The sequence below is a fragment of the Lipotes vexillifer genome, unplaced genomic scaffold (assembly GCF_000442215.2).
Source record: "Lipotes vexillifer unplaced genomic scaffold, Lipotes_vexillifer_v1.1 scaffold989, whole genome shotgun sequence".
Lineage (NCBI taxonomy): Eukaryota > Metazoa > Chordata > Mammalia > Artiodactyla > Lipotidae > Lipotes > Lipotes vexillifer.
This window is the reverse complement of record NW_006796817.1, coordinates 984873-1002716: the sequence shown is the minus strand read 5'-3', so window position 1 is coordinate 1002716 and position 17844 is coordinate 984873. Positions and strand designations below refer to the sequence as shown.

The following is a 17844-nucleotide window of genomic DNA, read 5'->3' as shown; positions in this document are numbered from 1 at the left end:
AAAATATATCACCAGCTTTCCATCAGAAGCAATGAAAGTAGGAAGACAATGAAATAGTGCTAGGGAAAAAAAATGTTTAAACCTGTCAACTTAGAATTCTTTATCTAGTGAAAATATTCTTCAAAAATTGGAGCAAAATAACATTTTCAGACTAAAAAGTTGAGAGAATTTGTTACCAGCAAACCTGCACTACAGAAATATTAAAGGAAGTTATTCAGGCTGAAAAAAATGTACCAGATAGAAATTTGGATCTAAATGAGAGAATGAAGAGGACAAGTAATGGTGAATTAATAGGTAAATCTAAAAGGTCTTTATTCATATCATAAATTCTTTCAAAGTATTTGATTGTTGAAAGCAAAAATAACAATGTAGAAGTAAAATATGTTACAGTAATAACACAGAGATGGTAGTATACTTTTATGAGGTTCTTATCCAGAAGATATTCTAATATTTATTCAGGGTTAAATTGTTAGAAGTTAAAGATTCATATTGCAAACTTTGGCAACCATAGAAAAAAGTAAAAGAACAACTAATCAACAAATATAGCTAATCAACAAATTGCCAATCAACAAATTGAGGAAATTAATGGGGCACTAAAAATATATTCAATCCAAAATAGAGGAGAAGTAAACGAAGAGCAGATGGGACAGATTGAAAACAAATAAATTGGTAGCCTTCAACTCAAACACATCAGAATAATTACATTAAATGGAAATGGACTAAACACTCCAACAGAAAGACAGAAATTGTTAGATTGAATAAAAAGTGAGACAATTATATTCTGTTTATAAGCAGTGCACATTAAATTTAAGGACACAGGTAGGTTAAAAAAAATTTAATACAAAAAGTTTTACCTTGCAAACACAAATTATAAGAAAGCTAGAATGGCTCTCCATTAATATCTGTCAAAGTAGAATGCAGGACAAGGAATATTATGTAAAGAGGAATATTTCATAATGATAAGAGGGTCAAAAATGTAGAATCGTCATCTATAATTGTGTTTTTATCTTTCTCTCTTCAGTTCTGTTAGTTTTTGCTTCATGCATTTTCAAGCACTGTTACTAGCTATGTACACATGTGTAGATGACGATTTCAACACTCCCCTCTCAGAAATTGACAGAAAATCAGTAAACTTGAAAAATGCTATCAATCAACCTGACTTATTTGACATTTCTAGGATGTTTAATCTAACAATTGCAGAATAACACTATATTCAAGTATGCATTGAATGTTCACCAAGATATATGGTATATCAGGCTGTATTAATCTCAGCAAAGTTAAAAAGACGGAAATCATACAAAGTACATTCTGTGGCTAAATGGAATTAGATGGAAATTAGTAACAAAAATATAATTGAAAAATCCTCAAGTACTTGAAAATAAAGCAACATACTTCTAAATAACCTATAAGTAAAAGAAAACTAACAGGGAATATTAGCAAATATTTTAACTGATATTTTTACTAATTTTAAATGGTAATGAAAATAAAGCATACTAAAATTTGTGAGATGCATTAGAGGCATCTAAAGTATGCAGAAAGAAATAATCAAGAGAATAAGTCAATGAAATGGAAAATGAGCAATGGAGAAAACCACTGAAACCAAATTTGGATTTTTGAAAATATTTAGTAAGTGATAAACCTAGACTAATCAAGAAAAAAAGAACACACACACATTGTCAATATCAAGAATGAATGTAAGGAAAAAGGAAAAGAAGGGAATATTATGAACAATTGTATACTAATAAATTTGACAACTTAGATTAAGTGGGAAAATTCTTAATTTTAAAGACACATTACTAAAACTGATACTAAAAGAAATAGAAAATCTGAGTAGCCTTATATCTATATTTAGAAACTGAATTTGTAATTTAAACCATCCCCACAAAACAATACAGGTTCGGATGGCTTTATGGGTAAATCTAACCAAACATTTAAGGAAAGAATAATACTGTCTCTCAGATAATAAAGGAGAAGGAACATTTTTCAATTCACTTAATAAAATGCGGCCAGCATAATTCTGATACCAAAACCAGGAAATATATTAATTCCCAAAAGAGAACTATAAATCAGTATCACTCAAGAACATAGACACATGGATCCTTAACATCATGACTAAGTGGTGTTTATTCCAAGAATTCAAGGTTAGTCTTACACATGAAAATTAGTCAGTGTAATTTTTCACATTAACAGAATAAAGGGAAAAAGTCATAAAGTCATCTCAATGTATGTAGAAAAATCATGTGATGAAAATTCATTAGCCATTAAAATGAAAACTCACATCAAACTAGTAATAGAAGGAAACTTGTTGAGCCTGATAAAAGGCCTCTATAAAAAACCTACAAGTAAATCATACTTAATGGTGAAATACTATCAATACTTACCTCCTAAGATGGGGAGCAAAGCAAAGATATCCACACTGACTGCTTCGATTCAGCATTGCATTAGAGGTCCCAGCAAGTGCAATAAGATAATAAAGAGAAATTTTAAAACATACAGATAAAGAAAGAAGAAATAAAAGTTTCTTTCTTTGCAGACAACATACTCATCTTGTAGAAAATTCTAGAGAGTACTGCTGCCATGTCCTGCCTGCTCTCTGCTGCACACAGTGGTGTGTTGCTCCGGGACCTTACTTCAGACGTACAGAGACTCTCCCTGGAGTGTCTCAAATGCATGCAGTGTGCATGAACACTGGATTGGGATCAGTGAGCTGAAAGATACAGAGCAGCATGCTTGGCTGGATGAATCCCTCTGGACAGTGGACGGAAAAGACTGTGAGGACTGTTCGTTTTAGAAGGGTCTTCATGCTCTGGCCAGGTGTCAGGCTTCAGCCTCCGAGGTGGGAGAGCCGAGTCCAGGACATTGGACCACTAGAGACTTCCCAGCACCACATAATGTAAATCGGCAAGAGCTCTCCCAGAGATCTCCGTCTCAACACTAAGACCCTGCTCCACCCAATGGCCAGCAAGCTCCAGTGCTGGATGCCCCTTACCAAACAACTATCAAGAGAGGAACAAAACCCCACCCATTAGCAGAGAGGCTGCCTAAAATCATAATACGTTCACAGACACCGCAAAACACACCACCAGACGCAGCCCTGCCAACCAGAGAGACAAGATCCAGCCCCACCCACAGGAGCACAGGCACTAGTCCCCTCCACCAGGAAGCCTAAACAAGCCACTGAACCAACCTCACCCACCAGGGGCAGACACCAAGAACAATGGGAACTACAAACCTGTGAAAAGGAGACCCCAAATGCAGTCAGTTCAACAGAATCAGAAGACAGAGAAATATGCAGCAGATGAAGGAGCAAGGTAAAAACCCACCAGACCAAACAAATGAAGAGGAAATTGGCAGTCTGCCTGAAAAAGAATTCAGAATAATGATAGTAGAGATGATCCAAAATCTTGGAAATAGAATGGAGAAAATGCAAGAAACGTTTAACAAGGACCTAGAAGAACCAAAGAGCAAACAAACAATGATGAACAACACAATAAATGAAATTAAAAATTTCTCTAGAAGGAATCAGTAGCAGAATAACTGAGGCAGAACAATAGATAAGTGACCTGGAAGATAAAACAGTGGAAATAACTGCCGCAGAACACAATAAAGAAAAAAATGTGAAATGAGACCTCTGGGACAACATTAAATGCACCAGCATTCAAATTATAAGGGTCCCAGAAAACTAAGTGAAAAAGAAAGGGTCTGAGAAAATATTTCAAGAGATTATAGTTGAAAACTTCCCTAACATGGGAAAGGAAATAGTAAATCAAGTCCAGGAAGCGCAGAGAATCCCATACAGGATAAATCCAAGGAGAAACATGCCAAGACACATATTAATCAAACTATCAAAAATTAACTACAAAGGAAAAATATTAAAAGCACCAAGAGAAAAGCAGCAAATAACATACAAGGGAATTCCTATAAGGTTAACAGCAGATCGTTCAGCAGAAACTCTGGAAGCCAGAAGGGAGTGGCAGGACATATTTAAAGTGATGAAAGGGAAAAACCTACCACCAACATTACTCTGCCCAGCAAGGATCTCATTCAGATTTGACAGAGAAATTAAAACCTTTACAGATGAGCAAAAGTTAAGAGAATTCAGCACCAGCAAACCAGCTTTACAACAAATGCTAAAGGAACTTCTCTAGGCAAGAAACACAAGAGAAGGAAAAGACCTACAATAATGAACACAAAACAATTGAGAAATTGGGAATAGGAACATACATATCGATAATAACCTTAAATGTAAATGGACTAACTGCTCCCACCAAAAGACACAGATTGGCTGAATGGATACAAAAACAAGACCCATATATATGCTGTCTACAAGAGACCCACTTCAGACCTAGAGACACATACAGACTGAAAGTAAGGGGATGGAAAAAGATATTCCATGCAAATGGAAACCAAAAGAAAGCTGGAGTAGCAACTCTCATATCAGACAAAATAGACTTTAAAATAAAGACTATTAGAAGAGACAAAGAAGGACACTACATAATGATCAAGGGATCAATCCAAAAAGAAGATATAACAATTGTAAATATTTATGCACTCAACATAGGAGCACCTCAATATATAACGCAAATGCTAACAGCCATGAAAGGGGAAATCGACAGTAACACAATCATAGTAGGGGACTTTAATACCCCACTTTCACCAATGGACAGATCATCCAAAATGAAAATAAATAAGAAAACACAAGCTTTAAATGACACATTAAGTAAGATGGACTTAATTGATATTTATAGGACATTCCATCCAAAAACAACAGAATACACTTTCTTCTCAAGTGCCCATAGAACATTCTCCAGGATAGATCATATCTTGGGTCACAGATCAAGCCTTGGTAAATTTAAGAAAATTGAAGTTGTATCAAGTATCTTTTCTGACCACAATGCTCTGAGACTGGATATCAATTACAGGGAAAAAACTGAAAACTACAGACACATGGAGGCTAAACAATATGTTACTAAATAACCAAGAGATCACTGAAGAAATCAAAGAGGAAGTCAAAGAATACCTAGGAACAAATGATAATGAAAACACAATGGCCCAAAACCTATGGGATGCAACAAAAGCAGTTCTAACAGGGAAGTCTATAGCAATACAGTCCTACCTCAAGAAATAACAAAAACGTCAGATAAACAACCTAAGCTTACACCTAAAGCAATGAGAGAAAGAACAAAAAAAAACCCAAAGTTAGCAGTAGGAAAGAAATCATAAAGATCATAAATGAAAAAGAAATGAAGGAAACGGTAGCAAAGATCAATAAAAGTAAAAGCTGGTTCTTTGAGAAGATAAACAAAATTGATAAACCATTAACCAAACTCATCAAGAAAAAAAGGGAGAACTCAAGTCAACGGAATCAGAAATGAAAAAGAAGAAATAACACTGAAGAAATACAAAGCATCAAGAGAGATTACTACAAGCAACGATATGCCAATAAAATGGACAACCTGGAAGAAATGGACAAGTTCTTAGAAAACCACAACCTTCCGAGACTGAACCAGGAAGAAGTAAAATATAAACAGACCAGTCACACACACTGAAATTGAAACTGTGGTTAAAAATCTTCCAACAAACAAAAGCCCAGGACCAGATGGAATCACAGGTGAATTCTATCAAAATTTAGAAAAGAGCTAACATCTTTCCTTCTCAAGCTCTTCCAAATAGAGTAGAGGGAGGGACACCCCCAAATCATTCTACCAGGCTACCATCACCCTGATACCAAAACCACACAAAGATGTCCCCCCCCAAAAAAGAAAACTACAGGCCAGTATCACTGATGAACATAGATGTGAAAATCCTCAACAAAATACTAACAAACATAATCCAGCAGCACATTGAAAGGACCATACACCATGATCAAGAGGGGTTTATCCCAGGAATACAAGGATTCTTCAGTATATGCAAATCAATCAATGTGATACACCATATTAACAAATTGAAGGATAAAAACCATATGATAATCTCAATAAATGCAGAAAAAGCTTTTGACAAAATTCAACACCCATTTATGATAAAAACTCTCCAGAAAGTAGGCACAGAGGGCACTTACCTCAGCATAATAAAAGCCATATATGACAAACCCACAGTCAACATCGTTCTCAACAGTGAAAAACTAAACCATTTCCTCTAAGATCAGGAACAAGACAAGGTTGTCCACTCTCACCACTGTTATTCAACATAGTTTAGGAAGTGTTAGCCACTGCAATCAGAGAATAAAAAGAAATAAAAGGAATCCAAATCAGAAAAGAAGTAAAACTGTCGCTGTTTGCAGATGACATGATACTATACACAGAGAATCCTAAAGATGCTACCAGAAAACTACTAGAGCTAATCAATGAACTGGGTAATGTAGCAGGATACAAAATTAATGCACAGAAATCTCTTGAATTCTTATACACTAATGATGCAAAATCTGAAAGAGAAATTAAGGAAACACTCCCATTTACCATTGCAACAAAAAGAATAAAATACCTAGGAATAAACCTACCTAAGGAGACAAAAGACCTGTATGCAGAAAACTATAAGACCCTGATGAAGGAAATTAAAGATGATACAAACAGATGGAGATATATACCAGGTTCTTGGATTGGAAGAATCAACATTGTGAAAATGACTACACTACCCAAAGCGATCTACAGATTCAATGCGATCCCTATCAAACTACCAATGGCATTTTTCACAGAAGTAGAACAAAAAATTGCACAGTTTGTATGGAAATACAAAAGACCCCAAATAGCCAAAGCAATCTTGAGAACGAAAAACGGAGCTGGAGGAATCAGGCTCCCAGACTTCAGACTATACTACAAACCTACAGTAATCAAGACAGTATGATACTGGCACAAAAACAGAAAGATAGATCAATGGAACAGGATAGAAAGCCCAGAGATAAACCCATGCTCATATGGTCACCTTATCTTTGATAAGGGAGGCAAGAATATACAATAGAACAAAGACAGCCTCTTCAATAAGTGGTGCCAGGAAAACTGGACAGCAACATGTAAAAGAATGAAATTAGAGCACTTCCTAACACCATACACAAAAATAAACTCGAAATATATTAAAGACCTAAATGTAAGGCCAGACGCTATAAAACTCGTAGAGGAAAACGTAGACAGAACACTCCATGACATAAATCACAGCAAGATCCTTTCTGACCCCCCTCCTAGAGCAATGGAAATAAAAATAAACAAATGGGACCTAATGAAACTTAAAAGCTTTTGTACAGAAAAGGAAACCATAAACACGATAAAAAGACAACCCTCAGAATGGGAGAAAATATGTGCCATTGATGCAACCGACAGAGGATTAATCTCCAAATTGTACAAGCAGCTCATGCAGCTCAATATCCCAAAAACACACAACCCAGTCCAAAAGTGGGCTGAACACCTAAATAGACCATTCTCCAAAGAAGACATACTGGTTGCCAACAAACACTTGAAAAGATGCTTAACATCACTAATCATTAGAGAAATGCAAATCAAAAGCACAATGAGGTATCACCTCACACCTGTCAGAATGGCCATCATCAAAAAATCTACAAACATTAAATGCTGGAGAGGGTGTGGAGAAAAGGGAACCCTCTCGAACTGTTGGTGGGAATGTAAATTGATACAGCCACTATGGAGAACAGTATGGAGGTTCCTTAAAAAACTAAAAATAGAACTACCATCTGACCCAGCAATCCCACTACTGGGCATATACCCTGAGAAAACCATAATTCAAAAAGAGTCATCTACCACAATGTCATTGCAGCACTATTTACAATAGCCAGGATATGGAAGCAACCTAGGTATCTATCAACAGATGAATGGATAAAGAAGATGTGGCACATATATACAATGGAATATTAGCCATACAAGAAACGAAATTGAGTTATTTGTAGTGAGGTGGATGGGTCTAGAGTCTCATACAGAGTGAAGTAAGTCAGAAAGAGAAAAACAAATACCGTATCCTAACACCTATATATGGAATCTAAAAAAAAAAAAAAAAATCGTTCTGATGAACCTAGGGGTAGGACAGAAATAAAGACGCAGACATAGAAAATGGACGGGGAGGGGAAGGGTAAGCTGAGGACATGGGGAGGGGAAGGGTAAGCTGGGACAAAGTGAGAGAGTAGCATTGACGTATATATACTACCAAGTGTAAAATAGATAGCTAGTGAGAATTAGCTGCATGGAACAGGGATGTCAGCTCCGTGCTTTGTGACCACCTAGAGAGGTGGGAAAGGGAGGGTGTGAGGGAGGCACAAGAGGGAGGGGATATGGAGATATATGTATGCATATAGCTGATTCACTTTGTTTTACAGCAGAAATTAACACAACATTGTAAAGCAATTATACTCCAATAAAGATGTTTTAATAAAAAAGAAAATTCTAGGGAACCGACAAAAACTAAAGAAAACCTAGTAACGTAATTGAGTTTATCAAGGTCACAGAATACAATGGCAGTATACCAAAATCATTTGTTTCTATATATTTCTATACAAAGTTGTAGCAGTAAACAATTGAAAATTCGAAATCTTAAAAATATTTACAATACCATGAAAAATATTAAATATTCAGTAATAAATTTAACAAAATATATGTGAGACATTTACAGTGAAAGCTATAAAACATTGCTGAGAGAAATTGAAGACCTAAATAAATGGGCGAATGTTGTTTATGAATCAGAAGACTGTATTTGTTAAGCTGCCAATACTCTCTCAGTAAATCTGTTGGTTCAATCTAATCCCAGTTAGAATCCCAACAGGCTTCTTTTTTTTTTTTTTTTCCAGAAATTAAGAAGATACTTCTGAAATTTACATAGAAATTCAAAGGTCCTAGAATAGCCGAAACAATTTTCAAAAAGTAAAATTTATACCTCATGATTTCAAAACTTGGTTTAAGCTTACAGTAATGAAGACATTATGTTCTTGGCATAGATACCAATAAAAAGTTCAGAAATACACCCACACATGTATAGTCAGTTGATTTTCAACCAAGGCATCAAAGCAATTTTTTGAGAACTGGAACTTGCGTATTCATATAGAAGAAAGAAAAATGAACCTCAACCCATTCTTCATACCATTCACAAAAATTAATTTCAGATGAATCATATACCTAAATATAAATACTAAAACTAAAGAGCTACTTTAAGAGATTTCTTAGGACCCAGAAAGCATTAACCATAATAAGAAATTAATTGACAAAATGGGCTTCAATAAAACTTAAAACTTCTCATCAAAAAGATATTATTAAGAAAATGAATAAGCAAGGCACAAACTGGGAGAAAATACTCAATACATATAACTGACAAAAGACTTGTATTCAGACTACATCCTACAACTCTGTAATAAAAAGACATAACTTTTTAAGGCAAAAATAATTGAACAAAGATTATACATTTGGTTAAATAAGCATATGAAGAAGAGCTCTATACCATCAGTCAGGGAAATTCAGATTTAAAACACAGTTACCACCACTACTTCATCCACTAGAATGGCCAAATTAAAAGATACAGGAAATACTAAATGTTGTTGAGATGTAAAGCAATTTCATAAATTTCTAGTGTAAAGGAAAATGGTACAACCACTTTGGAAACACCTTTGGAAGTTTCTCATAAACTTAAACATTTACCCTTTGACCCAACAGTTCCACTTCTTCGTGTCTATTCAAGAAAATGAAAATATGTGTACACAAATTTGAATTTCAGAACAGTTTTATTTATGATAGCCGAAATCTTGAAATAACGCAAATGTCCAACAACAGAAGACTGAACAAATTGTGGTCTATTCATAGTGAGCTCCTACTCAGCAAAACAAGAATGAACTACCAGTACATGCAAGTACACCGATGAACCTCAAATCTTAGCCTAACTCTAAGAAGCCATTTACTGTGATTTCATTTATATAAAGTAATAGAATAGACAAAATTAAAGTGAAAGAAGTTAGTACTTGCCCTTAAACAGTATGACTGCTGAGATTGATAGGAGAGCTGCACCAAAGATCGGTCTGTGCTGATCGAAATGTTCTATATCTTGATAGGGTATGGTATACAGATGTATGAAATGGTCAAAACTCACTGAACTGTACCCTCAAAGTCTATGAATTTCACGGTATGAACGTCAAAAAGATCATATGGTTAACATACATTGAGCATTTACCATATGCTAGGCACTATTAGAAGTGCTTACATGTATTTAAACATTGAATCCTAACAACTGTATGAGAGATGTGTCATTATTATCACCATTTTACAAATAAGGAAAGAGAGGCACAGAGAGGACAAGTAACTGCAAAGATTATATAACTCGTAAGTGGTGGAACTGGAATCCAAATCCAGACATTTTGGCTCCAGGGCCCAAACTCTTGCATCCCTCGGAAGAATATATTTAAAAGGTGTTGTCAGTAGAGGTTAACTGGAGGGAGTTGACAGACAGATAAAGGAATAGAATATAATTCAGAATTTTTAAAGTATTTCAAGGTAGTTAAATTAAATCTCAAGATATGGCCATGTGAGTGGATTAAGGAGTGAAGAGGAGAGGAAGACTTTAAGAAAAGGTTAAGGGACTTTTAGGGTGTTGAATCAGAAGGTAAGATGAATCTGGTCCCAGTATTTTCCAGGAATGTGTGTATAGGATGGTGCTTGTGTACCTGAGGAGGTAGAAGGAGTGACTGGGGCGTGATGTGAAGCTGAAAGTGTGGAAGAGCCTGTCTCTGCAATGCCTCAGGCTTCAAAGAAGATAGAGGTTCCCAGTCAGAAGAGCAAGCTCTCTTCTAGTGCCACCCGCCCCATGGCCTCAAAATAGGGGGCTGTAGAAGCGCAGGTGAACTGCACAAGTGAACTTCAACTCCAGACTTGAAGGGGAAGTAATATCTCAGAGAAAAGCGAGGTTTCAGTTAAGGTAAGGTGTGTAGGACCCTTAGAAGAATATAAAGAATATAGGTACTTTTCAGTAGTAAGAATTTCAAAGGGCACAGTGAAAGGGTGACTTGAGGATTAGCAAGAGAAAGATGGGACAGCTGTTTGAGGAAGAGATAGCTTGCTGGAGGAGGATAGGAACTGGGAGGTAGAGATTGATTGCTGAACATGTATAATGATGACACTTCTACAAGGAATTTGCCTTTCCTTGGTTCAGCCATGAGCTACTACCCTGGCAGCCCCGACCTCCAGTCATCGACTCCCCTCTCTCCATGTAAGGACTTGTGGTGATTTACTTTTCCTGGAGAAATTGCTTTTAATACACTAGTAATAGGTAATTACTTCCCCTGACCATGTGGAAATTACTATTGCAATCTCTCTGCTTACACCACTTAATAAACACAATATGATGGTGAAAAAGATAGGTAAAGTCATTGTAATCAGATTTTCTCTTGAGAAATTAAAGCTAAAGTGAAAAATTATTTTAAAAGGAGCAAGAATAAAAGTCTTAAAACCTTGTTTTTTGTTATTTCGGGAGCATGAAAACAGAATGAGGTTCTAAAATTCTGGGAAAAGATGCACTTTAGGATTTCTAGGTTATGAAATTGTAATTTTTTGTTTGTCATTCCTTTTTAGCAAGGCAATGCTGGCTAGAGCTGTGTACTGTTAGCGACTCAGGCCCTTTACACACAGGCAAAATGAATCCAGTTGTCTTCAGATCTTTCCTATGGTATTGGCAGAGAATAGGGGCACAGGAAATCAAAAGAGTTCTGGGACAACCAAGAGCTTGTTATTGCAAGCTCTTGAATGTGTGTGTGTGCGCGGGTGTGTGTGTGTGTGCACGTGCATGCATGTGTTTCACCAGTACAAGGAAGCCATATGGCCAAAACATTTCAGTAAAAACTAGAAACTGATGCTTTGAATAATGCTTTCACCCTTTGGCAGTCAGTTGTTTCACGTAAAATTCCGTGCTGGAACTAAATACCATAAACGCTCTTACCAATCCAAGAAACAAACTAAACAGAACTGTCTCTTCTGTATCAAGATTGCTGTCTTTCCTGTGCTTATTTCTTAAGGACCCATAATTATAATTTTTTTTAATATTTTTATAAATAGATCAAGAGCTCTTCCCTGATGGCCTAGAGTTGCACATAGGAATAAAGTGATTAGAGATCAAGAAAAATGTCAAAAAAGGGATTTTAAGAGTGAATGATATCCCCAAGGATAATGAAAATATTTTATAAAGATCAGCTGTGATTCAGATAACCCACCTGTTGATAGAAGAGAGTTCATACTCTTTTCTGAAACTTCAGAAAATTAGAGCAGAATTTATATGAATAATGAGTCATTTGTGGAAGCTTATGAAAATTGTAACCTTTATAAATATCAGCTAAACCAAAAAAAATTTCTATCCACTAAACTAAAAAAAAATTTCTATTTCCTCTAACCAAGGAAGATTTGTGAAAGATATTCCCATCTTTTTCAGGAATTACTCCCATCTGTACTTCTAAGAGATGGATTCACTAAATAACTTACCAGTTCTCACACATTTATGGTGTTTGTTGAATGATGATATAATGAAAGATTGAAAATATTTGTGTAGGCATGTATGTATGTGCGTGTCTTCGTATATTCATACACACACATGCATACCATTATTTGTTGAGTACTTTCCATGAAGCATGAAGTCCAGGCAGAGGGAATAAAAGCAGTTTGACTGGGATATATAAGAAGTGTATAAATCACACCTACAACACAAGCAACAAAATCAAAAGTAAACAACAACTGGGATTACATCAAACTAAAAGGCTTCTGCACAGCAAAAGAAACCATTAACAAAGTGAAAAGACAACCTATGAAATGGAAAAAATATTTGCAAGCCATATATCTGATAAGGAGTTAATATCAAAAAATATACAAAGAACTCATACAACTCAATAGCAAAAAAACAATCCAATTAAAATGGACAAAGGACCTGAATAGACCTTCTTCCAAAGAAGACATACAAAAAGCCAACAGGTATATGAAAAAATGCTCAACATCACTAGTCATTAAGTAATTGCAAACTAAAACCACAGATATAACTCATACCTGTTAGAATGGATATCATCAAAAAGACAAGAGATAAATGTGTATGATTGCAGAGGAAAGAGAACCTTTGTGCTTGGTTGGTGGGATTGTAAATTGGTATAGCCACTATGGAAAACAGTATGGAGGTTCCTCAAAAACTTAAAAATAGAACTACCAAATGATCCAGCAATTCCACTTCTGGGAACATAGTCAAAGGAAGCAAAAGCACTAACTCAAAAAGATATCTGCACCCCCATATTCATCGTAGCATTATCTACAAGAGCCAAGACATGGAAACAACCTGTGTCCGTCTATAGATGAATAGATAAAGAAGTTGTGGCATATATGTACAATGGAATATTTTTCAGCCATAAAAAAATGAGAAAATCCTACCATTTGCAACAACATGGATAGACTTTGATGGCCTTTTATGCTAAGTGAAGTAAGCCAGATAGAGAAGGATAAGTACTGTATGATCTCACTTATATGTGGACTCTAATGAAAACAAAGCAAAACAAAAACCACCAGACTCATAGAAAAAGAGATCAGATTTGTGGTTACTAGATGTAGTGGGGGGCAGGGGTGAGGGCAGAGCAGGAATTGAAGGAAGGTAATCAAAAGGTACAAACTTCTAGTTATAAGATAACTATTAAACACTAGGGATGTAACGTACAGCATGGTGACTATAGTTAACACTGCTGATGAGCTATATAGGAAAGTTGTTAAGAGAGTAGATCCTGAGAGTTCTCATCACAAGGAGAAATGTTTTTTTTTCTTTCTGTTGTATCTGTATGAGATGATGGATGTTAACTAAATCTATTGTGGTAATCATTTCACAATACATGTAAATCAAATCATCATGCTGTACACCTTAAACTTATACAGTGATGTCAATTGTTTCTCAATAAAACTGTGGGAAAAAAGAGAAAAAAATGGGTGTAGAAGGTAAGGGCCTTGTTTCCTGGACTTGTGAGAGGTCGACACCAATTCCCAAGCAGATCTGGCAGATTCTGATTGGGTCTTCAGGTGCGGCCAGCTGGAGCGTTCATCTAAACAGAGAATAAAGGGGGAGGGTCCTGAGAAAAAAATGCCCAGCACATTCCCATACCTCCCTGGGCCTGGAAGCCCTTATTAGTTGTTCAAAACGAAACTCAGATGTCACTTCCAAGCATTTCCTAGATGTAGGAAGACTCAAAATATTTATTTCAAAAAAAAAAGATAATTTAAAAAGCAGTTATTAACTCTAGAAATCTAAAGAAGTTGCATAAGGAAAGGAAAGGTAATCATAGAGCATCACTTGGCTAAGTTGTGTACAATATTTCCATAGTCACAATAAGGAAAACACAGAATATGAATTTTAAAGAAAAGAGAGAAAGAGAAAGAATGAGAGATAATTATCTAGGGAGGATGGAGTCAGGAAAGTTAGGTGTATAAGTGAGCTAAAAATCTACCATAATAGGAAGTCAGCAGATAATGTCTAAAACTGATGAATCAAGAGGTATTATTTTAAAATACAGAGAGAAAAAGGGTTAAAAGTTGACAGTATGATTGCATGAGTGGAAAAGTGACAAAGGGCTACATTTTGTATAAAACTTTTGTTAAGCCCGTGTCTAACACCTGATAAGCACTTAGCACCTCTGGGGAAGAACGGATGAATGCGATTCCTGATGGGACAAACCAGCTGAAAGATTGGAATTGGGGCATAATGTTAACTTTTTAAGGAATGGAACCCAAATTTGTAACAACAATAATAACGCTAGTATAATAATGTTAATAATTAGTGTTGGATAGCTGGAAACCCCAGTACCTCCATATAACCTGAATTTTACCAAGCCATGGTGTTTCACTATATGGCATGCATACTGGATTTGTCCCTTACATTTCACTTCCTGTGCTAGCCTTCAAACCAGACCCTCCTCACTTCATGCTTAAATGACTGATGGAGACTAATTGGTGCTTCTGTGCCTCAGTCTGTCTCTACTCTGCCTCAGCCTTCTTCCCAGTACCACTCTACCACCCCAAACATTCCTGCATCAGGGTTAGTCCAGACTTCCAATACTCTACTTTTCTCACATTCTCCTTCAAGAACCACAGTGACACTTGACCCTCTGGGATCCAAGTTTCTCTTCTTGATCTTCCAGCTCCTCCAGAACCTGGCCTCACTGCCCTATCCCACATTACTTCCCACACTTCCCCAGAGCGCACCATTCCACTGGTCAAGCCAGTCTCATTGTTACATCACACTCAATCCTACCTCCTACCTTTTATTACAACTGACTCCTTTTTCCCCAAAAAACTAGAGCATTCTCATCACCTGGGAATAAAATGTTCCTGTTGAGACATATACAAAGAAAATAATTTTACATATTTAATCAATAATTTACTGCAATCTCTTTTACTTTTCTACTGCGGAAACAAGCTCAGGTTCTCCTCCATATTAAAATCAATACTTCTAAATGGAATTTGACTTTTAAAATGACATTATTATTTCCTTTATCAATTAATATACCTTTTAATTTTGATAAGTTAATAAAATAGACCTTATATAAACTGTGCTTCTAAGCAAATAATGGAGGAGCCTAATATTTTAATCAAAGCAGAGACAATTTTTATTTTTTTTCATCTTTACTGGAGTATAATTGCTTTACAGTGGTGTGCTAGTTTCTGCTTTATAACAAAGTGAATCAGTTATACATATACATATGTCCCCATATCTCCTCCCTCTTGTGTCTCCCTCCCTCCCACCCTCCCTGTCCCACCCCTCCAGGTGGTCACAAAGCACTGAGCTGATCTCCCTGTGCTATGCGGCTGCTTCCCACTAGCTATCTACCTTACGTTTGGTAGTGTATACATGTCCATGCCACTCTCTCACTTTGTCACAGCTCACCCTTCCCCCTCCCCATATCCTCAAGTCCATTCTCCAGTAGGTCTGTGTCTTTATTCCCATCTTACCCCTAGGTTCTTCATGACATTTTTTTTTCTTAGATTCCATATATATGTGTTAGCATATGGTATTTGTCTTTCTCTTTCTGACTTACTTCACACTGTATGACAGACTCTAGGTCCATCCACCTCACTACAAATAACTCAATTTCGTTTCTTTTTATGGCTGAGTAATATTCCACTGTATATATGTGCCACATCTTCTTTATCCATTCATCCGACGATGGGCACTTAGGTTGTTTCCATCTCCGGGCTATTGTAAATAGAGCTGCAATGAACATTTTGGTACATGACTCTTTCTGAATTCTGGTTTCCTCAGGGTATATACCTAGTAGTGGGATTGCTGGGTCATATGGTAGTTCTATTTGTAGTTTTTTAAGGAACCTCCATACTGTTCTCCATAGTGGCTGTACCAATTCACATTCCCACCAGCAGTGCAAGAGTGTTCCCTTTTCTCCACACCCTCTCCAGCATTTATTGTTTCTAGATTTTTGGATGATGGCCATTCTGACTGGTGTGAGATGATATCTCATTGTAGTTTTGATTTTCATCTCTCTAATGATTAATAATGTTGAGCATTTTTTCATGTGTTTGTTGGCAGTCTGTATATCTTCTTTGGAGAAATGTCTGTTTAGGTCTTCTGCCCATTTTTGGATTGGGTTGTTTGTTCTTTTGTTATTGAGGTGCATGAACTGCTTGTAAATTTTGGAGATTAATCCTTTGTCAGTTGCTTCATTTGCAAATATTTTCTCCCATTCTGAGGGTTGTCTTTTCGTCTTGTTTATGGTTTCTTTTGCTGTGCAAAAGCTTTGAAGTTTCATTAGGTCCTATTTGTTTATTTTTGTTTTTATTTCCATTTCTCTAGGAGGTGGGTCAAAAAGGATCTTGCTGGGATTTATGTCATAGAGTGTTCTGCCTATGTTTTCCTCTAAGAGTTTGATAGTGTCTGGCCTTACATTTAGGTCTTTAATCCATTTTGAGCTTATTTTTGTGTATGGTGTTAGGGAGTGTTCTAATCTCATACTTTTACATGTACCTGCCCAGTTTTCCCAGCACCACTTATTGAAGAGGCTGTCCTTTCTCCACCGTACATTCCTGCCTCCTTTATCAAATATAAGGTGACCATATGTGCGTGGGTTTATCTCTGGGCTTTCTATCCTGTTCCATTGATCTATATTTAGCACAGACAATTTTAAATACTACTTTTCTTTTAACTGCAAAAATTCTTTTTTCTGCTTTTGCCCAGCCGTCTTATATATGTCATAATTTTTTACTAAATGATTATTTGCTCCTTTTCTTTAACTCAGTAAGACCATTTAGAGAATTTATTTGATGAAGTATTGAGGGGTCTAATTGTTTAATGGGCAGAAATTAGTCCCTGCAGGAGTACTTTAAAAACTGGCAAATACCTGGCATAATTACAAATTCTTTAGAAGAATCTATTTCTGTACAATAGGTGAATTGTTTATGAATAAACAGCAATGGCTGCAGTTTAGACCTACCTTCTAATTTCAGTTTCATCCGTGCTTTTTTTTTAACAAATGAAAGTGGCTAATTGTGATCAAATTAGTCCTCTTGAAGGAACAATTGGCTAATTATCCTTGATTTTCAAGATTTAAGTGGTCTAATGCACCTGCAATTAGCTTCCCACTAGCATACTGCCTTCTGATCTAGAGTTACCTCCCTAAGTTGTCAAAGCCTTGTCTCACAGTGGGAACTCTTTAGCCAGATGACCAGTGTATAGTTTAGATCATGATGATTTCTTTGGAAGAATCAACACAATTTTTAAGAAAATCGAAGCCAAAACAGATAGATTTGCCTAAAGGGGAAAATTGGTTTGGGGCTGGTTGATCCAGACGATTGCCTCAATTCTGGACTTTGCATTTCATTTATGTGATTTTACACAGTACTTACTCCTCTTTCC

The 17844-nt window shown here is 36.2% G+C and overlaps 1 protein-coding gene across 1 annotated transcript in view; it reads left to right on the top strand.

Moving 5' to 3' along the window:
* The window catches only part of CFAP20DC (CFAP20 domain containing), a 272252-nt gene that overhangs the window by 100398 nt on the left and 154010 nt on the right, over nt 1-17844 (top strand). The gene's annotated exons all lie outside the window — the stretch shown is intronic.